Source organism: Carcharodon carcharias, chromosome 20 (assembly GCF_017639515.1).
Source record: "Carcharodon carcharias isolate sCarCar2 chromosome 20, sCarCar2.pri, whole genome shotgun sequence".
Classification (NCBI taxonomy): Eukaryota; Metazoa; Chordata; class Chondrichthyes; order Lamniformes; family Lamnidae; genus Carcharodon; species Carcharodon carcharias.
The window spans coordinates 68935242-68962004 of NC_054486.1; the positions used below are offsets into that span (position 1 = coordinate 68935242).

A 26763-nucleotide genomic window follows, 5' to 3' on the forward strand; every position below is an offset into this window, starting at 1 on the left:
TCCCATACAAAATGTTGGAACTGACGCATCTTGTTCCGCGCAGCACATTGGTTGCCTTAAAATAAATTCTACCCTGAAATTAAGGTTTTCAAAATGTAAGTGTTTTGAGGCCACTGTTTCAGAATACCATGAAAAACTAGACCTTTGGCATAGACGCTGGCTTCAACATGTGCTACTCTGCAATCAATGGCTTGCCTAGTGACAGGAAGTGCTGGTTAAGAAGCCGATGCAGACAGATGTCTGTCTTCACGCAAGTATAAGAAAACCGAAGTCAACTTCAAGCAAGCGCGAGAATTCCAAACGATTCCCTGAAATGGGGGTGGGGGTCGTGTAGTGAAATACACCGTCATGAAATATTCCGTCTTGTAAACGGATACACTTACCAGCCTCGAAGCTCGGTAATCGTTTTTCTCTGTGTTAAAATTGTTGGCCTAGGAATGACTTTTTTGTGGAACCAGTTTTCTTGTGATGATCTAATGAAGTTCCACCCAGTTGTACATTAAAATGGGAGCGGCCTGCGTCGCAGGGAGAGAGTGGAAGGCGAACAGTATTCTCATTCAAGACTTCAGCAGAGGCTTTCCTTGTGTAAGCATCCCACCTGGAAGCGGGCGGGCGGGGGCGATAGGTTTATTTTAATGAATATTTATCCCAGGTATTTTGAAACAATACTTTTCCAACTTTTCCGTGCGGTGAATCCTTCCCCCAACATCTAACTCAGTTGTTTAAGAAAGGTGTGTGAAAGCGAAACCAGGAAATTATAGACTTATTAGTCTGACACCTGCTGTGGGGAAATTATTGGAATCTATAATTAAAGGCAGAGTATTAGAGTTTCCGTTAGCGCAAAAAATGCGGAAACTCAAGCGTAACGTATATTAACCATAAATTGAGTTTCTCCGATCCTTGATCCTGGTTTTAAAATCGTTTTACCTGAAACTGGCCGCGCCCCCATATTAAAACAGTGAGGAATGGTGAGTTTCTGATGATTGCAGCCATTCGAGGAGGGTCTTCAAAATACTTAATTCTGTTGAATCAGGTATTTTCATTTTTGTTTTGCCTTCAAGTTGACCTCGTTTTATTTAGCGCCCATGTATCAACAGGCACATTTTTAAAGCCTTTACGTATTAAAATATTTTAATTACTAAGAAACCGGTTAGTGTGCACCAATGAAACGAGAAAATGATTCAGTATAGCTTTTAAGCCATTTTCAGTCATGTTTAAATCAGGTTAATTACAATTGGAGGATTAAGCACTCATTATTTTTGTAATAAACCTATTTTCAGCTGTATTAAAGGGAACTGGATTACCACTACTAAATACATCAATGCATATTTTTAATATAAAGGAAAACATTCAAACAATTACAGTACATTCTATTACATTGACCGATTGCACTGGTTCATGGCAAATTTTATGGCCCAAATTTTCCAGTCTCCGGACGACAATAGATGCCCGTCAGGACCTAGTGGAAGGCCTGATACACAGACCTACATAGGGATTGCCGGGGAAGTTTAAACTTCTGATGGGCAATTCTTTGCTGCCTGGGACCCTGCATGAGTGTCTCCAATTCTGAGCTAGGGTCAGAGACTTGGGCTAAATCCACGCCACTTACTTTGATAGTTACCCAAGAAATGTTAAGAGATTTTAAACATTTATCCCACCTACCCACATCACCAATTCAACCACCTACCCATGTACTCACCCACCTACCCGCCTCACCTATTCACTCATCCATTCAAGAAGTCACCCACTCAACCATTCACTGATCCATTCACTAACCCACACTCGTTCATTATAACACTGGATTTTTAAGTACTTGCCAGAACACACCAGCTAGTGCCATAAAAAGGGGACATGTCCTCTTGTTCCCTCAACTCTACTCCACTTGCTGGAGTTAAACGGGAGATGCAGCACATTTCTTCTTCAGCAATGCGGAGTAGCATTGGGTCAAGAAAATCTTCGTGGGCAGCGGCAATGAATCACAGAATTACAGGGTTGTTACAGTGCAGAAGGAGGCCATTCACCCCATCCTGTCTGCACCAGCTCTCTGAGCATTTTAACTTAGTGCCAATCTCCTGCCTTTTCCCTGTAACCCTACACATTGTTTCTATTTAACTAATCATCCAATGCCCTCTTGAAGGCTTTAGTTGAACCTGCCTCCACCACACTGCCAGGCAGTGCATTCCAAACCCTAAATGCTCGCTGTGTGAAAAACACATTTTCTCACCTCGCATTTGCTTCTTTTGCAAAACTTAAAACTGTGCCTTCTGGTTCTCGATCCATTTATGAGCGGGAACAGTTTCTCCCTATCTACTCTGTCCAGACCCCTCATGATTTTGAAAACTTCTATCGAGTCTCCTCTTAGCTTTCTCCTCTCCAAGGAAAACAGTCCCAACTTCTCCGATCTTTCCTCATAACTGAAGTGTCTCAACTCTGGAGCCATTCTCATAAACCTCCTAGCACCCTCTCCAATACGTTCATATCCTTCCTATAGTGTGGTGCCCAGATCTCCAGCTGAGGTCTAACCAGTGTTTTATATAAGTTCATCATAACCTCCCTGCTCTTGTACTCTATGCCCCTATTAATGAAGCCTAGAATACTGTATGCTTTAGAAACAGCGCCATCTATCTGACCTGACACCTTTAATGACTTATGTACTATACATCCAGGTCTCTCTGCTCCTGCATGCTCTTTAGAATAGTATCCTTTATTTTATACTGTCTCTCCATGTTCTTCATACCAAAGTGTATCACCTCACACTTCTCCACGTTGAACTTCATCTGCCACTGTCTGCTCACTCCACCAATGTGTTAATGTCCTTTTGAAGTTCTATACTGTCCTCCTCACAGTTTACAGTTCTCCCAAGTTTTGTGTCATCTGCAAACTTTGAAACTGTTCCCTGCTCACCAAGATCTAGATCATTAAATATATGTATCAGGAAAAGCAAGGGTCCCAATACTGACCCCTGGGGCACTCCACTACAAACCATCTTCCAGCTGAAAAATACCCATTAACCATTACACTCTGTTTCCTGTCCTTCAGCCAATTTTGTATCCATTGTGTGCTATGCACAGCATTGTTGCTGACCGGAAGATTCAGGCCTATGTTTGTGATTCTGCAAATGTATCTGAGCAGAAACTTGCGCTATAATCTAATCAGTGCAATTTCAAGCATGATTTGTGCCCAGTTTATCAATTTATTTTGCCCAATTTATTTGTGCCCAAAGCAGAGTGACTGAACACATAGAGAAACGTATTCTGATTATAGAGAGCCAACTGGGATTTGCAACAGGATGATCATATGTAACAAGTCTAACAGAGGTTTTGTGAGAAAGTAACTAATGTAGTAGACAGTGGAATGTCAATAGATGTGGTTTATGCAGACTCCCAAAGGCATTTGATAAGCCATAAGATACTGCAGCTAAAGTTAAAGCTCATTAAATTGTAGGTGACTTTTTTGACTTGGTTAGGTGGTAGAATGCAGTAAGTAGAACTAATAGGCATCTACTCAAAGTGACTTGTATCCCACAAGGATCTGTGCTAGGGACTCAAGTGTTCACTATATTTGTTAATGACACAGGCAATAGAAAGTTATTTTACCATGTTTGCTAAACACACAAAGATTGGTGGTACATTCAGTAGTGTAGACAGGAACATAAAACTACAAAGAAACATTGATTGATTAAATGAATGGGAAAATGTGTGGCAGATGGATTTCAATACAGGTAAGTGTGAGATCATCCACCGTGGACCAATAAAGGGTCAATCCCAGTACTTTTTAAATGGCAGGAAGCCAGATACCGCATAGGTCCAAAGAGATTTAGGGGTCCGTAAATAAAGGTCACTAAAGTGCAGTGGTCAGGTACAAACAATAATCAAGAAGGCGAGTGGAATGTTAGTCTTTATATTTACTTGGTTAGAATATAAAGCAAAGGAAGTTTTGCTACAGTTATACAAAACCCTGATACAACCACATCTGGAGTACTATGTACAATTCTGGGCACTGCACCTTAGAAAGGAAGGTGTGCAGTGCAGATTCACCAGAATGTTACCAAGCTCCATGGCTTAGACTATGAAAAGAGATTAAGTAAACAAGGTTTGTAATCCCTGGAATATAAAAGGTTCAATGGTGATTTGATTGAGGATTTTTGAAATGGATTGACGGGGAAGAAAGAACCCTTTTCTGATGGGAGGGAGTCTAGGAGAAATGTACCCTATATTTTTTGTAGTGCACAACCGATTTGTTTAAGTGGGTCCTTTAAATTATTTGCAAAGGCATGCACGTGTGGTAACTTGAAGGGGACAATTTGTGTGCCGGTCGTGCAGGAACCTTTGGGTTTCTCAGCTTAGAGGAAACATTGGTCTTAATTCAAATTTGAAGATTGCAAAACATTATTACTTTGACCACATTTTTCTTTCTTGACATTACAAAAGTCACTAACATTTCAAAAGTATTTCATTGGCTGTAAAGCACTTTGGGACATCCTGAGGGGAAATGTTAAGCATTATTTTGTATTGTTTTGTTTAAACACTGGACTATAATGTGCCTGGGCGGTTGAAAGATCTCATATTCCCACAGAGGTTACTAATCTTTGTCTATAACTAAGAAGATATGAAGTGACGTCTCTGACTAGAAGTTTGACTTTTTATTGTAATTGGTAATGTATATCACTGAATGTTAATCTCATTTGTAACTCTTGAACAATGAGTTCTCCTAAGATATGTCTGATGCACAAAATATTGCAAATCTCCCATCTTTGTTCCTTCCAAAACTGGTTTTATTTTTAATACCTGTTCTCAAAAGGAATCTGGATCAGGCATCTCCAGACATAATGAACCATTACCTGCCATGCTGCCATTTTAGTTACATTGAGTTTATGTTACAGTAATAGAGATAATTCTGACACCTGAGGAGTTTTATTACTTTACTAATGGATCTCCAGTGATCTTGCTCATTGTAAGTCTGTGCTTTCACTGTTTTACAACACTGTTTACACAATGCAGGGATAACATCAAGGACACAGGTTTAAAGTAATTGACTAGCTTAAATCCTATTATTATTAATTATCATTTTGGGATTGTATTGGTGCTTTGAGAATTAAATTTCACATCCCTCTTTTTTCTTTGGTTTTTATTTTTATTAATTTACCTACATATTTAGTTTAATTGCCTTACCATTTTTAAAGGAGAGAATACAAACATAATTATATGCCATATTGCTATTTGGGATTAGATAGCTGGTTTTTAGAAGTATTAGGTAGGAGGAATGAGTTCAATAGCGCTTTGGGGGCACCACTGTGTTATGAAAGCAATGGTGACACTTTGAGGGGATCCTGGGGTTTGGGGGTGAGGTCCTGAAGTTTTAGAAAAATGCAGAGTATTGCAGTATAAGGAGTCCAGTGTTGTTATTCCACAATGGAGGCAAACTGAAGTTTGATAGAACAATTGAGGATGAACCTGAGGTTTGGTGCAACTAAGAGTTGGATCTGTGATTTGGCTCAATGGTTCCAGGTCACTGTCCAACGAAGACACAACGTAGATCTGACAACATTGGGTGAAGACGATTCAATGCTTGACAATACTAGTTTGTGACTTTCTAAGAGTTATTTGTGAGCATAGAATTTGTTTTCTGAAATTGGTTCCTACATGCATATCCCTGTGTTCCTACATGTATATCACTCTTTCTACATCACAGCTGTAACAAAATGTAAATATTCTAATTATTAATAGTAAAAACAACTAATAAATAGAACTCATTTTCTTTTCAAAGTTCAACCAATCTTTTAAAATGTAAAAAACTGAAATTAGAATGGAAGAACATACTATTTCCCTTTTTACTGGCCCTCTGTATCACAACTGTCAGTAATTAGTGTTTTACTTTTTATAACTGTCAAAAAATACATGTGATAATCAAGCGATAATTAATAATTGTTTCCTTCAAAATTCAACTTTTTGTGGAGATTTAACTCAAATTACAATTAAATAATATCTTTCTCAGCACAATGACCTTTCTGATGAGTATAGAACATAAACATCAGCTACTACAGGTGAGGAATCAGGTAGTTAATTTCTTTTAAAAGAAACATTATAAACTTTGTCCAGAATAAAGTCTTTGCTGTTTGTTCTCTAGATTTTCTTCAAATAATTTGGGAAAGTGCTCCTAATACAAACTTCTGGAGGCTGAAGAAAGCTCGGCTTCTGAATAATACTGATGCATCATGGGAAATGTTGCACACAGGATGATCTGCCATTAGTTAATATTTCACAGACCTGGACGAAAATATCAAGTCCAAGCCTAGGCAAGAGGCAGACAGCTTCAAGTAAAAACTTTAATGAATGTATTAAACCACATAAATAAAATTTAATGGATAAAGTTAGACATGTTATTGTGATAAAATGTAACTGCTGAATGTTTTATTTTGTCCAAATCTTTATTTTACACTTTATAATTTTCAGTTAATGAGAGAAAAGGACAGATGAAATATTTGCAGAAAATATTCTGGGTGAAGTGGTGGGAGCTGTGACAAAAACGTCAAAAAGCTAACATTGAAATATAACACAAAAGTGTGAACAAAGGAAGTGTTTGCATTGTAGTTTTTAAATTCAGCCTGTGACCCATTTACAAATTTAATATACTATACATGGGGGTTACCATTGACCAGAAACTTAACTGGACCAGCCATAGAAATACTGTTGCTACAGTAGCTGGTCAGAGGCTGGGAATTCTGCAGTGAGTAACTCATTTCCTGACTCCCCAAAGTCTGTCCGGCATCTACAAGGCCAAAGTCAGAAGTGTGATCGAATACTCTCCACTTCCCCAGATGAACGCAGGTCCAACAAGCTCAACATCATCCAGGACAAAACCGTCTGCTTGATCATCAGCACATTCACCAACTTAATCATTCACTCTCTCTACCACCAGCGGACAGTGGCAGCAGTGTAATATCTACAAGATGTACTACAGCAACTCTTCAAGCTATCTTTGACAGCACCTTCCAAATCTGTGACCTCTACCACCTAGAAGGGCAAAGACAGCAGGTATATGGAAACGCCACCACCTGCAACAGCTCACCACCCCTCCCACCCCCGCCAAAAGCCACACATCATCCTGACTTGGATCATTCCTTCACTGTCCCTGGGTCAAAATGCCTTCTTAACAGAACTGTTGTTCCTACACCACATGGACTGCACCGCATGGTTCAAGAAGGCAGCTTGCCAACACCCTCTCAAGGGCAATTAGGGACGGGCAACAAATGTTGGCCTTGCAGCAAGACTCACATCCCATGACAAAATAAAAATAAAGTTATTAGTTTGTTTCAGTATCAGAGTGCGTAACCTGAAAATCTTAAAAAATGGTTAGTCAGAAGAAGCTGGAATTCCCCTGGACCAATCAACATTCTAAAGGTGAATGCAAAATGTTGTGTTACGTGAGTTGTAGAATTGTCCCTTTGGAAACTTTAGGTCGAACATTCATCAATCTGAAAGACATCACCCATTTTCTTTTTCAATGTTTAATCATCACCTAGCAGTCAGTCACATTACAGCCAAAGAATGGTTCTGATTGGCTAAAATAGCATAATCAATTTGTAGTTAATAATGCATTAGAATGGGGATTAGCATGAAAAAAGCTTGATTAACATGATATTAGCATGATTTGTTTCCCCATTTCCTCTACGGAGTAAAAACATGTTAAACTAATGTTTAATGGATCAAATATATCAAGTTATTCTGTTTGTCCTTTTCTCATAAAGCAATGAGTGGGTCAACAATCATGGTACAATAGTTAAATATGCTTTAGGTATTATGCTTGCCTATAGTGGAAGTGTGATAAACTTAACAGAAAATAGAACTAACACTAAACAAAGGCGTTTGCAACTTAGACTGACAAATTAAGCAACTTATGGACCTGCTAAGTATTTACCTGTAAAGTTTCATTCTACTTTGACAGCCGTTATGGAATCCATTTTTTTCTGTTCCCTGTGAGCTAAGTTAGCAGATGATGGAGATTGTAACAGTTAAGGTACAGGATGCTCCACTGCTTGTTACATTTGTTCCTGCCTAGTAACAAGGTTACCTAGTAACTCATGTTTTGATAGGTTACCAAACCAGATCAGTTGAAGGGTCAGCGAGCAGTCAGTATTTTGGTAAGTCAGCCAGCAGATGTCCCAGCTGAGGGACACTGACAAGGGACAGCAACAGGTTCCAGATAAGTTAACAGAAAGGAGCAGAGAAACTGGCTCCAAGTTAGAGAAATTGCTGCAGGGAGCAGGCTTCAAGTGAAACGGGCTTGAGAGAAGCCTGGAAGATCCATAAAGTCAGTCAAAGGTTGGTGACTCCATGCTATGGGCCGCTGGAGCAAAGGTACCCCTTTGGAGCAATGGTGTCTGCTTGGCGCTGCTGAAGATTTGAAATTGTGCTTGTAAGTTGATGCTTGAGTGTACTCAGGAATCCAGGGAAATGGAATCTTGGAAGGTGACATTGAAGCCCTACAAGTTTGGCCATCATTGAAGCTATCTGATTTGGAGAGACATTCGGAGGGAATTCCAAGCCAAGATCGTCAAAGGTGAAGAATGGAAACCCTTTTGAGAAAGAGTTTCAGTGAGATTGGTTGACTCACAGCGTGAGTAATATTGTAATATTGCTTTAAGAGTGATGTCCCTTTAAGAAGCTCAACATGCAGATAAGCTTGGATGTCATCATGTGACCAGGAGCCCTGATCTTTCTCTGCATTGTACACTGGACAACAGGATGTGTCTAGAGATTGTTCTACTGCTTGTATTGATTTAGCTGTAAATAAACCCCACAAGAGATCCTCAAGCAAATGGAATCCACGTACCTCATTTGTGTTACATATAGATAGCACAAGGATATCACTACATGGTGTACAGCAGTGATTATTCTCTTTGAAGTGAAAAAGCAGAACAAAGGATACAAGCTTGAAGACCAAGGGGAGAAACAGCAGACAAGGTTAAAAAGCGCTCCAGACAAAGAAACAAGGCTCACTTACTTCACAAACTGTAAGTACCTTTGGGCTGGACAAATACGGGCAAGTAGCCAACTGCTTCAGGATCGCAGTACTTAAAGTAAAGGGCAGGTGGAACAAAGCTGAGGGTACAGAGTTAAATACAAAACGAAAAATAGAAAAGGCCCACCAGATACTGTGCTGAAGGCACGCAAGGAGTGCACAAAGTACATTATAAAACAAGAGGAAAAGCAAAAAGGAGAGAGCACAGCAGGAACACTGCTGGAGCTACTGCGAAGCTGCCCTACATTCCAAGATCTGTGCAAGGTGTGGAGTGCAAAAGAACACTGGGTCCACCTATGGCTCCAGAGATGCAGCCAGGGGGCAAAATAGCAGCATGATAACAGCAGAGACCTACGCAAACACAAGCTGATACACAAAGTTCACAGCAAGACAGACCCAAGTCGAGACCCAGAGTGGAACAGCTTTCAACCAGAGGACAAACAGACTTTCCACATTATCAATGTAACACATTGCGTGAATGAAGTAAGCTCGCTGGAAGCTTTTGTCACTATCAACGTCTTATGCCCAAAGAAAGTTGGCAAACATAAACTCAAGACCAAGATTGACACAGGAGCTAGCGCAAATATCCTACCAGTCCGAAACCTGAAGAACGTGTACCTGGACTGTTGGAAATCAATGGTACAACCGACACTTGTGAAATTGACTGCACACAACGGGTCACCAATCCCTTGCATTGGTACAGTAACAGTGCAATGCAGCTATGGCAATTCAGCATGGAAATCACAATTTTTTTACTTGGTAGACATAAGAAGGCCAGCAGTGGCAGGACTACCAGCATGTACGGATCTCAACATTGTGACTATCCATGAGATCACCAAGGTACCAATGGCAGCAGAAGGGACCAAGAACACCCACTTGAGTCGGTCCAGGAGCTACAACAATTGTACCTGGACAGGTTTGATGCATGGGAGTTTTCAAAGATGGTGCTGTACTACACCTCAGAGAAGATGCAATTCTGCCAATCGACCCTCCCAGAAAGTGCAGTGTTCACAAATAAGAAAAGCTGAAGTGTGAGCTGGATGATACAGAAGACAATGGCATCATCTGCCATGTGTATCACCACACAGATTGATGTAGTTCAATTACATGCATTCTAAAGAAGGACAATGCAATCAGGATATGTCGAGACCTGAGACATCTAAACTTTTCCTTAAAGAGATGCCCACACAAGATTCCAGCACTGAAGGAACTGAATCCTAGGTTCATGAGAGTTAAATTCTTCTCCAAGTTGGATGCCAAACATGGATATTGGTTTTAGCTAAGGAATCTCAGTAAGTCACCACCTTCAGAAGATATTGCTTCCAGAGACAACCTTTCAGCTTATTTGTTAGTTAAAATCTCTTCCAGCAGCATATGGACAGAATCAAAGAAAGCGTGCCTGGATGTATATGCATCACCAATGATATCGCAGTGATGGGCAAAACCAATGAAGGGCATGATCAAATTCTTCACTCACTGATGGCAGGAGTCTGCCATGAGGGGCTCATCTTCATCAGCAGGAAGTGCCAGGTGAATGTGAGTCAGATAAATTTCTTTGGCTCCACCTATTCACATTGCGAAATCCGTCCTGATCCAGGCAAAGTCGAAGATGTCAGACACATGCCTACCACACAGGACAAAGAAGAACTACAGAGATGCCTTGGATTTTTCAACTTCTTGGCACCATACTTTTGGAACTTTTCTGACAAAGCATCATCATTGAGACAGCTACTGAAGAAAGACGTACCATACGTATGGCAGGAGGACCACCAACTTATGTTCGAGTCTCTGAATCATTGTCAGCAGATACCTGCACCCTACAGTACTATGATCCAAGGAAGAAGACAATCCTGAATTCAAAGCCTTGCAGAAAAGACTAGGATCGTGCATCATGCAAGATGGCAAACAGATCACAGTCGAATCCAAAAGCCTATCTCAAGCACAATCCATTTACTCTAACATATAGCGTGAGACACTCACTCTGGTATTTGGGATCACAAGGTTCCACACTTACCTGTCCGGTAAGCAGTTCACTGTAGAAATCCAACACTGGAGATGACCTGGCACAAACCACTGACTAGTGCACCACCTTGATTACAACGATTCCTCGTAAAAGTACAGTGTTACAACTTTGACGTCTGCTACAAAACTGGTACCAAAATGGTCACCTCGGATATGCTGAGCAGATTGACATTACATTGGATCTACAAGTAGACAGCATGGATGTTGAGGTGGAAAATGTGCTCAAAATCGATCTACTACGTTTTGGTCAGCACAAGTGCGACCAATTTCAATCAGAAACAGCCAATGATCTGCAACTGAAGGCACTGTGGAAAGCTATCATAGAAGGGTGGCCTGTCATGATAAAAGAGATACCAGCCAGCCTCAGATGTTTCTGGCCGTACAGGGATGAACTTGGTATCTTGAGAGGCATAATTTTCAAAGGGAAACAAGTACTTGTGCCTGAAGCTCTCCAACAGGACATATTGTCACAACTATACCAAGGACATATGGACAAAGAGCGGATGAGATGACTGGCATGTGATACAGCCTATTGGCAGGGATTAACTGTGATATCAAGAAGTTAGTGAGGGTGTGTGAGGCACGCCAGAGCCACCAGCCACAACAATGTAAAGAACCTCTATGTCCGCATGAGGTTCTGTCAGTTCCTTGGTCCAAAATCACCACTGGTCTATTTGCCATAAATAGAGATGACTTTATCTTAGTCACCAATTACTTCTCCAAATTTCAAATTGTCAGGCAGGCAAGGGGCACGTCAAGTGCGTCCGTAGCAGACACATTGGATGTAATATTCAGTCTGTTCAGTGCACCTGATGCAATCATTTTGGACAATGGGCCACAGTATACGGCAGACCTTTCAGGGACATGTGTGCGAAATGGGGCGTGAACCATGTGACATCCTCACCACACCACCTCCGATCTAAAGGCCAAGCCGAGCAGATGATCCGCACCATCAAATCACTTATCCTGAAGTGTAGGACAACAAAACAAGATTTTTGTTACACCTCCAAGCTATACCTCTGGGTAAGGGTTTACCATCACCAGCAGGGATCATGTTTGGAAGGCAAGTGAGCATGATCTTGCCAAGCCATCAGCTAGCCAAATTCTCCGAGATATAGGATGCACTTCTCGAAAAACAAGATGAGCTGAAGATGATGCATGACCGGCATGAAGGTGCGGAGCTACCTCAGCTAAACGTAGGACAAAAGGTCAGGGTCGCACACACCACAATGGGATCACGGGTACCTGCAGAGATACCTGCTGAGCTCACTGCACAGGTCTTATGAAGTCACAACATCCATCAGAGCAGCGTTGAGGGAGAACAGAAGCCAGCCAAGAGAAATGCACAATATGCCAATTGTGCACAGCCAACACAAAAGAACACACCCAGTCAATGACAATGAGGTGGAAGAGCAGGATAATAACCAAAACACCGATAACGCAACTGCGAATCAAGAACAGCCAAGGGCAAAACCCACGTCTCCGGAAGGTAACACTGTAACAAGATCTGCAAAAGTTGTCAAACCACCAAAATGATATATGGACTCCTAGACCCCCAAACTCATAAATTTTACAATCAATATTTTTGTACTCATAAAGCTTACAATCCCTATCTCTGCATAACCAAGTTTACTATTACTCAGTGTCTATGGCCGGCATTTTCCGTGCCCACTGGGGTTGGACATGTTCGGTGACTTGAGTGAGAAGGCCACAAATCGGCTTCATGATGTCGTTAAACTAGTTTGCGACTGTCCACTCAGCCCACCAATCTCAGGCCACATTCCCCGTCATCAGAGTCGGGAACCTCATTGTAATACATCAGCATATCATTATAAGGCCAACCCGCTGGACTTTGCACCTCTGTTGGATTGTCCACTCACGTTAGCGGGAAAACACGCCAGTGTAGAACATGTCTAACTTGTGTAGAATTTGACAAATGTGATGTGCAAAAGTTGAGACATACCGCCAGGGCTTTGGTTTCATCGCGGACATCCGAGGAGCAGAAATGCTGGATCCTGACAGCAGTGGGATCCTGAAGGAATGTCCATGGCATGCTGGTGGATTCTCATGGACATGGCTCCACAGCGAAGCAGCTCACGGAAGTTAGAAAGTCACCATTGATGATCACAACGAATGATGGTTGAGGGGGTAGGAGAGGAAGGTCTAGGATCGACTGGGAGAGAAAGAGGTGTTGGCGGGGTGAGGTTGGAAAGGGGGAAATGACAATGTTGGGGGAGTAAGGTTGGTAAGGAGAAATTAAGGTGTTGGGGGATGAGGTTAAGAGGAGAGAAGGAGTATGGGTGGGGAGGAGGAGGTAATGGGGGGAGAAGGTTGCAACTGGGGAGGTACATGTATGGGAGGGGGTTGGGCGGTGTAAGGGAAGGAGTTCAAAGGGGGGAAGGAGTGCAGTGAGGGGAAGGAGGCCAGCAGGAGAAAGGAGGGCGGAGAGGTGAAAGAGTCTTGGGGGGAGGAAGGAGTGCGGAGAGGGGAGGAAGGAGTGCGGAGAGGGGAGGAAGTCTGGGCATGTGAAGGAGTGCGGAGAGGGGAGGGAGTAAGGGTGAAGGAAGCAAGAGTGGAGGAAGGGGAAAGGAGTAAAGCTAGAGGAAGAAGTGAGGGTGCCTGAGTGTGTCAAGAAGGGGAAGGTGTAAAGCTGCAGAAAGAAGTGAGGCTGGAGGAAGAGGTAAGGCTGGAAGAAGGAGTTGGGAGGGGGGAAGGACTAAGGGTGGCAGAAGAAGTAAGGGTGTCTGAGGGAGTCAGGAAGGGGGAGGGACTAAGCAGGGGGGAGGTCCGGGGGGGGGGGGGTGGTTGCAAGGATTAATGGGGGCGAAGGGCTTCTGGGGGGGAATGGGGTCTGAAGGGGAGGAATGGATTCCAGGGTGGGAAGGGGTCCAGAGGGGGGAATGCCCAGGTGAATGTGCAAGGGAGGGATCTGCTGGGTCCATGACTGTCTCCTGGGGAGCAAACTGAGGGTGGGATAGTATGAGGGAATGGTGAGGAGGACTGGTAGAGTGAGGCGGGAGGGTGAGGGTTCGACAGTAGTGGTAGAAGGGATGGCGAGGGTGTTTTGTGGGGAGTTGGACGCAGACACAGGCCCTGGGGGTAGGAAGGAGGAAATTGGGGAGGTTAATGTGGACGGATTTGAATTTTCAGGAAGGAAAGGAACATGAACATTCACCTGGACATCTCCGAAGGAAAAGGATTGTGGCTGGTAGGTCACGGAGGGGAGGTGAAAGTTGATGCTGGGGTCAACTGTGATGGGGAGAGAAAATGGGTGACTGGAGGAGGGCAAAAGATGGAAGAGCACACAAAAAGACAAATTCAGATCATGCTGTACAAATCGAAAGCGAAACGAGAGTCATGGTGGGTGGGATCAGATGCTGCATGGGAGTGTGATCATTGGGTGGGTGGAGATGCAGGTCAGCTCAGATGGACAACTGACAGCGAACCCCAGCAGTCAGCATTCAAAATGCTCAGGACATTGAGGTAAGTGTGATACAGGAAGGATCTGTGTGTGTGGGAGAGTGCTTGCACGAGGCTCCAAAAGGCCCTGCCACACACACACACACACTACACCCTCCAGAATGACTCATTGGTCAGCTGCTCCCTCTGCAGTGACAGAGGGCGATGTTGAGGGGCTCACAGGCAAAGGGAACTTGGAGGGAGAGGTCAGACTCTGGGATTTCTGAGTGGATGACCCAGGGGTGTCCAACTGCCGCTCCTCCTTCTTTCAGATGTCCAGGGGCCTCGGCCTGACTACTCAAAGTGAAGGAGCACTTGGACGGATGTCGAGGTGTCCCGTTTCGCTCTCACGCTGCCACTGCAGGAACTCAAGCAGGACTCCCGCGATGGAGTGCAGGTCTGCATACATCTCTGCGTTCTGCTGGACCAGGATCTCCATGGTGTCCGCCATCTTCCCCATGGAAACCTCCATACATGCACATATGGGCACCACTTCATCAGAGAGCAGGTGGACGCACTCCTCCAAATCACGTGCCACTCTGCTAAATGTTTCCAACAGCTCTGCGTGATGTTCCCATGCCTTCTGCTGACTCTCCATGATGAGTTGAAGGGCCAAATCTAGAGGCTCATCATCTGATTCAGGCCTCACAGATGCCTCTTCCCCAGCAGTCCTCCAGGTGCCGGGGAGCTCGGCCAAACCTGCCTCCTGCTGTCGCAGACATGTGTCCATGCGGTGACCACCAGATTGGGAACCCAACCCTGCTCTAGATCTAGATCCCACCAAGGTGTGTGTCTCTGCATTGGTGGAGGGTGTGGGTAAGCACTGTGACGGATCTTCTAGGCTGCTTATTTCTAGCTCTTCAATGGAGGAGGTGTCCTCTTGGCTGGAGGTGAGGACGTGGATGGAGCCGAGGGAATGGCTGGCTGAGCATGTCTGTCATTTGGCAGATCACCCTGTGAACCAAAGTAGGGATAAGTAGTGCATGGCAGCAGAGTCAAAAGCAGGAGAGAGAGCACTCACATTTACATTGAGAGAGGGATGATGTGGTGCAGGATCTTCACGAGGGTGTTTGCCATCGACCTCACCGTCACTGCAGGCACAGTCCATGTCTTCACCAGTCAGCGTGATGGCACACTCCTCAAAGTGAATGAGGGGCCTAATGTGAGCCAGTCCACCCTAGTCTGGGACCTCTTCCTGCTGATGTGAGCAGGCTTCTGCATGAAAATAGATGGAGAGAGTGTGAGCAGGACACATGGCATGCTTGGAATGTTTGTGTAGTGAGCGGAGCCATGGACAAGATGAGGATGTGAGCTTGAAAGGATATGAGCCTGATGGAGATGTGAGGGTGTGTGTGAGAGTTAACAGTGTTGTCCCTCGAGATGAGATCCCTGTGGATGTGTGATGGGTTTTTGATCGTATGAGTTGAGAGTGATGAGAAAATTGAATTACCTTGGCTGACTGGATGTGACCATTCATCCTGTAGTAGCACTGGGTGGCTGTCCTCTTTTGCAGGGCATTGGTGCTGACCACTTCTGCCACCACCTCCCATGCCGGATTAATGATGTTGCTGCCCATCCTGCAGCCACAGCGGGGGGTAGAGGACATCACGGTGAACTTCCACTGTATCTAAAAGGCGCCTGACGGACATGTCATTGAATCTGTGGGCTTTTGTCTTTTGGATCCATGTCTTCTTTACAGCAGTCATGGGCTGGAAGAACTGAGAGGTGTTCACACGGCTGGACTTTAAGTATGGTGCCCAGAGTGCTGAAGCGGCAAGGTGATGACGTGGCGGGCAAATAAGAGCACGTCCACCATGGAAATGGTGTGTTTCCCGGGAATGCATAAATAACGCGGTGTGTTTGGGATGCTACAGAGCGAAAAGCCGCCATTGCGGCCGGTGGGTAAAACAATGTTTTACTTGCCGACTATCGCACTTAGTGTAAATCTGGGACAATTCTGCTCTAAGTGTCTCACTTGTAAGGTACGAGATATATCTTTGGGAAAAAAAGGGGATTTTGTAATATTGCTTTAAGTATGATGTCCCTTTAAGAAGCTCAATATGCAGGTGAGCCAGGTACTGGGATGTCATCATGTGACCAGGAGCCATGGCCCCTCTCTGCATTACAGTACCCTGGACAACAGGATGTGTCTAGAGATTGCTCTACTGCTTTAGCTGTAAATAAACCCCACCATAGATCTTCAAGCAAACAGAATTCATGTATCTTATTTGTGTTACATGTAGATAGCTCAAGGATATCACTACGACTAACTTCTCGGGAGGTTGTTGAGATATCCATGGAATCCATTTGGCCACATCATTGTGTAGGGTGGTGTGTTTGACCACAGTGGACTTGTTATTTCACATCTAGCTCATACTTACCCTGAATGCTGGAGTATAAGGTAAATATTGTAAATTGTTTTATCTTTTCAACCTGTATAGTAAGTTTATTTTTGTTTGTTCAAAGCCCATGAAATCTTATGGCTTTATTCACTAAGTGCCTTGAATCTCAAACTTTGTCTACTTTAAACAAAACATTATTGGTCCCCAACTAGATCTCACCAACAGCTTGGGGTCTGGCCAAGGATTGTAACATAGCGAGCATCACTATAAGAATGCTTTTGCTTGGGCAGAATGATGACCTCTGCGATTTCAAGCATAATGTTTAATTTATAACGTTTATTGAAGTAATGGGCTTCTCAATCCTGTGCAGCAAAATGGTGATGGATTTTGCATGAAAGGAGCAAGAGAATCAGCTACATTGTTTTAAAAAAGCTCCTTAGTAAGCAATACAGATAGGTTCCTAAATGAAGGGAAGTTGGAAACTATTGTTGATGGGATGGGTTTATGCAACATGAAATTCCAAATCATGGCAGAAAGTTATTGCAGTTGATTCGCAGAGAAAATGCTAAAACAAACAAGCTGTTTATTAACCATTTCCTTATTGGTGCTAGATTTATTAAATCTTTATAAACTTTTTTTTTAATGTGTGGTAACTGTACATTCAGCACTTATGGTGTTGAATTTTACTTGGGGAGCAGGGACCCTTCTTCCTGGCATAAAGATTGTTGGCAGGTCCATCTGCACTTGCCGGCTTGAGGATTAGTGTTTCATTGTGTGATGGGGTTTTGGGGATTGTCTATTCTCTTAAAGTGTGCTGCTCGAACCTGTAATTTCTCAAAACCATTACTCTTTATTTACAGAATGTTTTATCATGAGGCTGGAGCTTCTCCTCCTTCCAGATCTCTCTTCTCAGTCATTATTACAGCAGCATCACGTGTGCTTCTGATGATAACGCTTTGCTCTACAATTAGCACCTCATCTTTTGATTAGGCACTTCACAGCCTTCCAGAACCAACACTGAATGCAGCAATTTCAGTTCATAACTTCTGCAACAACCACAATGCTGCCCCCAACACACATACTTTTGTTTTGCTTTTTTGTTTGCTTTTGCTTTTGGATAGCAGCTGTTGGTGATTTTGCTTTTCTCTTTTACACCTCCTGCTAGACCTATCTTTTGGTTCTTTACTTGCCCCTTTATGATCTCTTTTTGCTTTGCACTATCATCCCTTTTGCCATTTAATCTTTCCTGCCTTCTATCCTATCACAGACCTCCCTTTTTGTTCTTCCCCCTCCACCTATCCCTACTCCTGCCCTATACTTGCTCAAAAGCTGTTACATCTCTAACTTTTTCCAGTTCTGATGAAAGGATATTGACTTGAAATATTAACGTTGCCTCTCTCTCCGCAGATGCTGCCAGACCTGCTGAATATTTCCAGCATTTTTTTGTTTTATTATACAGGCATGCAGCATTTCCTGAAATGAAGAGATCAGAATAAATGGCATATAAACCGAGACAAAAGCAAGTGAAACCAAGTCAATACTGTTTATCGATAGGAGTTTGCTTTTGAAAAAGCATGTTGTTTGTAGACTTAACAATTTCTGATTAAGCTGTCTGCTGAATAGGTAATTTGTTAGCAATTCATTAATTCAATAAATTAGTTGTTGAGAAAATACTGGCAGAACTGATAAATAAAACAATGACATCTATTTGAGTTAACTAATTTCTGAATTTTTTGGATCTGTTGTAGTCCCTTGCATAAAGTCAGAAGGTTTTTATTAAATATTGAAACCTCATGAAACTCTGAGGACTTGCATTACATGCTGACAAAATGTGGTCAAAGGCCCAATGATGGATGCTGTCCAGTTCTCAAACTGATAAAACACAACAATGAAAATTCCTGGTATACTTAACATATCTTCCAGCACTTAAATCAACTTTGTTGAGTAATCATCACAATATTAGTGAAATATATAAAAAAAGCATCAAATATTTTAATTCTGCTACATTATTTGCTAATACAGCAATATATTTTGCTTAAATATTCATTTCTATGATGGAAACGGAAAAGCCACTGGATTTTTATGTAAAAGCCAACTATTCAGCTCAAACTGTCTATTCCAGTGTTTTATATTCCACACAAGCATCCTCCCATTGTAATTACCTGTTCATATTGCTCCCTATTCCTTTCTGATGCTTCAAATGCATCAAAAGCTATTTGCTTTAGTAACTCCATGAGGGAGTGAGTTCCTCATTCTCATCACTCTCTGTATAAAGGAACTCCTCCTAAATTCTTTATTTGATCAGTTAATGGCTATCTTATAATTTTGACCTCTTGTTCTGGACTCACCCCAAAATGAAAACTTTTTCTCCATTTTATCAAACTCCTTCATAATTTTACAGATCTCTGTTAATCTCTCTTCGCCTAGAGAAAAGAATCCCATCCTGCTTATTCTAGATAGTTTAGAAATTCTATGTTAAAATGAAAAGTTTGCATTCACCCGTTCATACATGTACTTAATAGACTGCATGGTAATAAGTTAAAAGGTATGTTTATCCTTTATGTAAACATTCTAAATGTTGCCAATGCTCGATAACAAGAAAAAATTAATCAGGTTAATTAGAATGTAGATTGAAATTGAATTTTTTGGCAACTGTCTACTCTCAACTATTTCTTCATGGAGAAGAAGCAGCAAAGGCTAGATGCTTCCTTTTAAAGAAGGAGGGTACAACCAGCAAGTAACCACTATTAAGCACTTCGTAGCTGTCAGTTCCAGCATGGAGTTGAAAGACCTAAGTATACATGCCAACTCTTGTGAATGTATCACAAAATCACAGTATCACAGAATCTTTACAGTGCAGAGGGAGACCATTCGGCCCATTGGGTCTACACCAGTTTCCTGAATGAGCAATTTACTTAGTGCCATTCTCCTGCCTTCTCCCCATAACACTGCACATTCTTCCTTTTCAAACAACAGTCTAACTTCTTTTTGAATACCTCAATTGAACCTGCCTTCACCACACCGTTAGGCAGTGCATTCAGACCTTAACCGCTTGCTGCGTGAAAAAGTTTTTTTTGTATCGCTTTTGCTTCTTTTGCAAAGTACCTTAAATCTGTGCCCTCACCTTCTTGATCCTTTTACAAGTAGGAACAGCTTCTCCCTATCTATCCTGTCCAGACCCTTAATGATTTTGTATACCTCTATCAAATCCCCTCTCAGCTTTTCCTCAAGGGGAAATAGTCCCAAATTCTCCAATCTGTCTTCACAACTGAAGTTCATAATTCCTGGAACCATTCTCATTAATCTTTTCTGCACTTTTTCCAACACCTTCACATTTTTCCTAAAGTGCGATGCCCAGAATTGATTGCAATACTCCAGCTGAGGCCAAAGTAGAGTCTTATACAAGTTCAACATAACATCCTTATTCTATGCCTCTATTAATAAAGTCTAGGATACTGTATGCTTTACTAACTGTGCTCTCAACCCGCCACCTTCAATGACTGATGCACACATACATCCAGGTCCCTCTGTTCCTGCACCCCTTTTAGAGTTGTACCGTAAGGAAATAGAGATAATTTAAGCAAATTATATTTGTATTTGTGGGTGTTAGGAGTGAGTTTTAGCTTTAAAGTTTAAGTTTGATTTGTATTTCTGTATTTGCGTGTTAAGAAAAGGTCAAGTTGAGTTTTAGTTTCACTTTAAAAGGCTCCTGCATTTCTAATGAGTTTTACGACTCTGAGAAGTTAAAGCAAACATGAGTAGAAAAAAATCTAGCAACAGGGGGCCAGAGAGGAAGGTCCTGCCTGCCCCACTGCACCCGCCCCCCCCCCCGCCCCCCCCCCCCCCCCCCCCGCCACACACACACACACACACACACACACACACACAGAAAAACGAAAGAAACAGCAATTTTGAGTTTGGTTGGGAGCAGCTACCAAGCAGAAGTAGTCTAGAAGGCTCAGATAGCCAGTTCCAAACCAAAGTCAGTTCGAAGAAGGTGCCAGGACAGGAAGGACATGAAAAGGGGCAGATAGCAGGTTCCAAATTAAATAAGGAAGTCCCCAAAACAGTAGAAAGTCCCAAGAAGACCACCTAGTCAAAGGAAGGACAGGAACCTGGGAAAGGTCCTGTTCTGTGGAAGTGAAAGTAAGGAGCAGAGAGGAAGGCATCAAGCTTAAAGGAAGCAGATTTAATGTGAGAGGCCAGAAGGTCCAAAGAGACAGCTGAAGGTCTATAACTCTTAGTTATGGGCATGTGAAGAAGTGGTGTACAGTTGATGGCTGAGTCAGTAAGAATGAGCGTGTGGAAGAAAGTTTGAATCCGCGTGGTGACCCAGGGGAGAGGAGCATTGGAAGGAGAGTTTGAAACTCTGGAGGTGAATCCTTGCAGGAGGTGTCTGGGAGAAAATGTTGGTTTGGGAGAAGATTCCGAAGCAAGTTCTTGGAGAGTGGAGATTGGAAACCCTTGTGTGAAAGACGAAGTTCAGTGAAACTGGTTGGCTCACTGTATGACATGCATCTGTGGGAAGTGTTGATGAGAGATCCATAGCATCTGGTTGAAGTGCCATCTGTCACTTGGGTTTCACAGGTCACCTATTGGTTTACATGGACTGTGTATTTACTGTCAACATTAGAGTATAAGATGGCACAAGTTACAAAAACTATCCTTATAAATCTGTATATATCTGTAAAAGTATAGTTGTGGGCTAAGGGGTATTGTAATATAGTTCATCTTTTCTTGTTAAAAAATGTTTTATTATTTTGTTGAAAGTTCATCAGCTGACTTCTGTGACTCTGTTCAGTAGCCACTTTCCATGTATCTAAACAAACAAATGAAAAGTTAGGATCTATCAAGCTGGGTTCCACTCTGGGATCAGGCTTGTCCAGTGCTAACATCAGCTGGGATCATAACAGATCACTTTATTTTATATGTCTCTCCATGTTCTTTCTACCAAAATTAATTACTTAATATTTCTCTGCATTGAACTTCATCTTCCACCTGTCTGCCAGTTCCAGCAGCCTGCCTATGTCCTTTCGAAGTTCTATACTATCCTCCTCACAGTTCACAATTTTCCAAGTTTTGTATAATCTGTAAATTTTGATATTGTGCCCTGTATACCAAGGTCTAGGACATTAATATATATCAAGAAAAGCAAAGGCCGCAACACTGACCCCTGGGGAGCTCCACTACAAACTTTCCTACAGCCCAAAGAACATTCATCAACCACTGCTTGCTGGCCAGGATTTTATGGCGCTGCCATGGTGTGTGTCCCCCGGTAGATGCGGTGAGCCATTTAATCCTCCATTCAGTTCAGCAGGGCTATAATATCCCGCTGTCTGGGAGGGGCCGTAAAATCCTGGCCGCTGTTCCCTGTCACTCAACCAATTTCGTATCCATGTTGCTACTGTCCCTTTTATTCCATGAGCTATAACTTTGCTCATAACTCTGTTGTGTGGCACTGTATCTGGTGCCTTTTGGAAGTCTATGTACACTGCAACAGCAATGCTCTCATCAACCCTCACTGTTAACTCTTCAAAAATCTGCAGCAAGTTAGTCAGATATGATTTGCCCTTAAGGAATCCATGCTGGCTTTCCTTAATTAACTCACATTTGCCCATGTGAGCATTAATTTTGTCCCAAACTATTGTTTCTAGAAGTTTCCTTACCACCAAAGTTTAACTAACTAGCCTGTAATTGCTGGGCTTATCTTTACACCTTTTTTTGGAACAAGGATGTAACTTTTGCAATTCTCCAGTCCTCTTGCACCACCTCTGAGTCTAAGAAAGACTGAAAAATTATGGCCAGAGCTGCTGAAATTTCCACTTTCTTGTCCCTCAGTATCCTTAGATGCGTCTCGTCCGGTCCCAGTGTCTTATCAACTTTAAGTACACACTGCCTATCCAATACCTCCTCATTATCAATTTTAAACCCTTCTAGTGTTTGAATTAGCTCCTCTTTCGTCATAGCCAGGGTAGTATCATCTTCCTTGGTAAAGACAGATGCAAAGTATCCATTTAATACCTCAGCTATGTCCTTGCCTCCATGTGTAAATCCACCTTTTGGCCTAATCAGCCTTACCCCTCCCCTTACCACCCTTTTACTATTATATGGCTATAGAAGGCTTTGGGATTCCCTTTGTTAGCCGCCAGTCTCTTTCCAGATTTCCTCTTTGCTTCTCTTACTTGTTTTTTCACCTCCCCTCTGAACCTTCTACATTCATTTGTTTCTCAATTGTATTTTCTACCTGAGAGACTTGATTTCAGAGTAGAATGAAGCCTCACTTATGGTCTCATGAGAGGTCTCTGAAATCTCAGGATTTTTCATCAGCCATTTCTGCCCATGGGCACCCAGTCAGTTGCGCTTGTGCCGAGACTCTGGAGAGCCGACTGTAGTGGAAACCCCAAGTGAGGCCTACTGAAGCACGTTACCTTCATCAGGAGCATGAGGTTGTTCTGCCTTTTTTGCCCGGAGTCTGAAGCTGTTTACTGCTTGCAGCATGTGAAGCCTAAGGTTGCTTGATATTTTGACCAAAGTACTTTTGGCTGTGCTTTGTAGTTGATATTAGTTAACCTACTGCCTTAATTGTTAACCTCAAATATACTTCACAGTAGTGGTACTGGGGATCAATCTTTCTGCTTAAATTGTGGATTGATTGTTACTTTAATCACAATAGTGTTTTGTAAATTCATACCAGTTGCATGTTAACCTCAATTGTAATCCATTATTATAGCTACTAGTACAGTGGTGAGTCAGTTGCTTGTACATATTAAGTCTATTGCGGATTGATTGTTGCTTATTAATCACATAGCGATTCATGGCTTCCTAATTGGACTATGGTGATTCGGGGTCCAGGCAAAGGCAGACAGCAAACAGGCCACATGCCCGGCAAAGCAATGTTTTGGCAGACCCCAATTTTGGTTTCCTGTATTCTGCTCTCCAGAGTCTAGGTACATACGTAAGCACGAGCGACAGAGTGCATGCCCGCAGTCCTGCAATGGATACACATGCGCAGGAGGACTGATAGGTCCTGCAAGCAATCATTCCGCCCATTTTTATCTAGTTTTTGGCTACAGGGTTGTCAATCAAAGTAGAAAATCACACAGAAACCCATCTGGTTCATCAACTCCTCAAACTAGAGATAGAAGGCTGGTAAACATGACCCACTGTCTGTTGAGGCAAAATTCACAATTGATAACCCGTAGAATTTTTTAAAAATTATTTTGTGAAGCATTTTCAAATAGTTTTTGTAGAATTCTGAGCTGCTGGAGATTAAATAAACCACTAATACATTTCATAAACGATGTCAATCTGTATTGGTTTACTTTTGGAAAAAAAAGCAACTCATGACCTTTATAACAAAGCTTTTGATTTTTAAGTGTGTCTCTTGATTTATGAGACAGTGGTGACAGCATGTCTACCTATAAGAGTATGCTCAACTTTTTAGCTGGAGGGTGGAGTTGTGACGGGAATGAATAGAGAAATATAACACACATCTCTAGCAATATTAAAGAGAATAAAAATATTTTGCCTCCAAAAATCTGAGGAGTATCTAAAATAGTTGACAAATACTTGTGATTACATGGGCATCACAATAGCACAGTTTGTTGCTCCACAGACAATTGTGGTATAAATTCACATGTATATTTCATAAAGACCAAGTGACAGGAAAAGGCCAATTACTTCTCCACAGGGAGGGAACCAAATGAAAGGGAAGGTCACCACAGGCTGCTTTCTTAACCAATACTAATTCGCATTGATGAAACCTGTTCTTCTGGTTTTCCTCTCAACTAGGGAATGTGTAAGGGACAAAAAGGCGAAAAAAGAAAGACTTGTATTTATATAGGTCATTTCACAAATGTCACTGAATGTCCCAAAGCACTTTACAATCAATGAAGTACTTCTGAAATGCAGTCACTGTTATAATGTAGGAAACATGGCAGCTAATTTGCACACAGTGAGCTTCCATAAGCACAACTATGATAATGACAAGATAATCTGTTTTTGTGATGTTAAGAGATAAATATTGGCCAGAACACCAGGATAACTCCTCTGCTCTTCTTCGAAATAGCACCATGGGATCCACCTGAGATGGCAGACAGGATCAGGCTTGTCCAGTGGTGACCACAACAATTACAAGATTTAAATTAAATTAATAACAGGCATAGATTGGACAAATGTGTTTAACTTTTGCAGTAAGATTTAGGGAGCATGTTACATTTTTAAGACAACAAAGTACCTCACTTTGGTTCAGTTTCAAGATCTAAACGTTTATGACTTTGAACTTTAGGGTAAGTCAAGGTACTGTTGCCAATCCACAGTCTTTACCATTGATGAGTCTTCATGCATTTTCGGTGTCAGGGATATTTGTATTATACAAAGGGAAACCTCCGCAAACACATAATCACCATCTTTCCTCGTAATCATCCTGCCAATTCACATTACAGATGACACAAGGCCTTTACGCACCAGCTTTGAATAGGATGGGTGAGCCATTAAAACCGGGATAACAACTTATTGCCCCATTTCCACCGGAAGCAGGTTAACAGCCATGTTGACTCTGCAGCTGACTGAGTTTGTTAATACACCTGCTGGAATACATTTAAATAGGGATTCAACGATATCATATGAACCTTGATGAGATTTTGACAAGGTGGGTCAGGAGTCCCAACCACTGCGTAAAGCATAATACATTAGCTTTACAAATTGACTAACATGACTGGTATTCAAAAAGTAACCATGTTCTATCATTGGGAGGTGTGTGTATTTCCAAGTCAGTTTAAGCATCCAGTTCAACTTTTTCCTGATTTTTTTCCCTATCTGTATCTACCCTGATTAAGCACTCACTGCTGAGCATGGATCCTGTTTTACTTTCACTCCTTTGGATGGGCAAACAGCTGGATGAAGAGGTGCAGGAGCCTGAAGAACCAGGGCAGACACCAGCTGGGCCTATTGGAACAGTGTTATTCAATATATGGCCACTAGCTACTTGTGAGGTTAAATATGGCTAATTAGATTCTAGATATGGCTGATTGCATTTCTGATTAATAAATTAAAATGAGTAATAGACATCATTGTTGAGCATGTGATCTCAATACTCATTCACATGGAATATGCATTTGTGTTCTTTAACATTTTTGCATGATTATTGGAAAATAGTAAGATGAAAAGAGAACATGCCAGTACCTTTTGAGTGTTGTGTGTGCTTTACTTCCTTGGTTAATGAATGGTGGTAGATGTTTGTTAAATAAATGTACAATAAAATGAACAACTATTTGTATTGTTTGAGTGTATATGAGGCATTTTCTCCTAAAATTAATGCATAGAATTACATAGAACCATATACATAATAGACAAAAAACATAACAGCACCAGAAACCTTTATGCTTCACTTGGGTCTCCACCCATCCTTCCTCACCAAGCCTCCTTTGACAGCACGAGCTGAATTTTAATCAGGTGAGCCAGGACCCTGGCATCAGGGTGAAAAGTGGGTGCCAAGCCCACAATTGTCTGCAGAGGGACCCAAACGGCCATTTTACCATAGGTGGCCTCCTAATTAGCTATCCAATTAAGGACAGTAGACAGGTTTCTATTGCTGTAAGCTCAATTACAGTGTCAGCAGCTCTGAAGCCTCAGCAGTGCCACTGGGAGATGTGGTCGCCGCGGAGGTACGTAAGAAACATCGGGATCACAAACAGGTAAGATTAAAAATTCACAGGCATGGATTGAGGAGGAAACACCTCTGGGGGAGTCATTGGGGTCCCAGACGCTACCTCCCCTGCCTGCGATCCCTTCTTCAACCCATGAGGCCTTCCTCACAGGAATATTTAGCTGGTGGCCTCACCCTGTGGCCCAATGCCCTTCATTAAATAAATTTGGCTGACCCCAGAAACTCTGGTGAGCCTGGGCCATTTATTAGCAG

At 42.3% G+C, this 26763-nt stretch overlaps 1 protein-coding gene and 1 long non-coding RNA gene across 4 annotated transcripts in view; one reads left to right on the forward strand and one right to left on the reverse strand.

Moving 5' to 3' along the window:
• Nucleotides 1-491, reverse strand: part of LOC121292560 (centrosomal protein of 170 kDa protein B-like) — a 77151-nt gene extending 76660 nt beyond the window's left edge. For 2 of the 3 annotated variants that reach the window (XM_041214689.1, XM_041214686.1), the window contains exon 1: nt 384-490. The gene's annotated coding sequence lies outside the window, so the exon portion shown is untranslated. Of the gene's footprint in view, nt 1-383 lie in introns of all 3 variants that reach the window. The other variant, XM_041214690.1, reaches the window with a different exon arrangement.
• Nucleotides 456-6373, forward strand: LOC121292562. Its single transcript, XR_005946287.1, has 2 exons — nt 456-585; nt 6127-6373. It is a non-coding gene; the product is annotated as an uncharacterized LOC121292562 (long non-coding RNA).
• Nucleotides 6374-26763: the final 20390 nt, after the last annotated feature.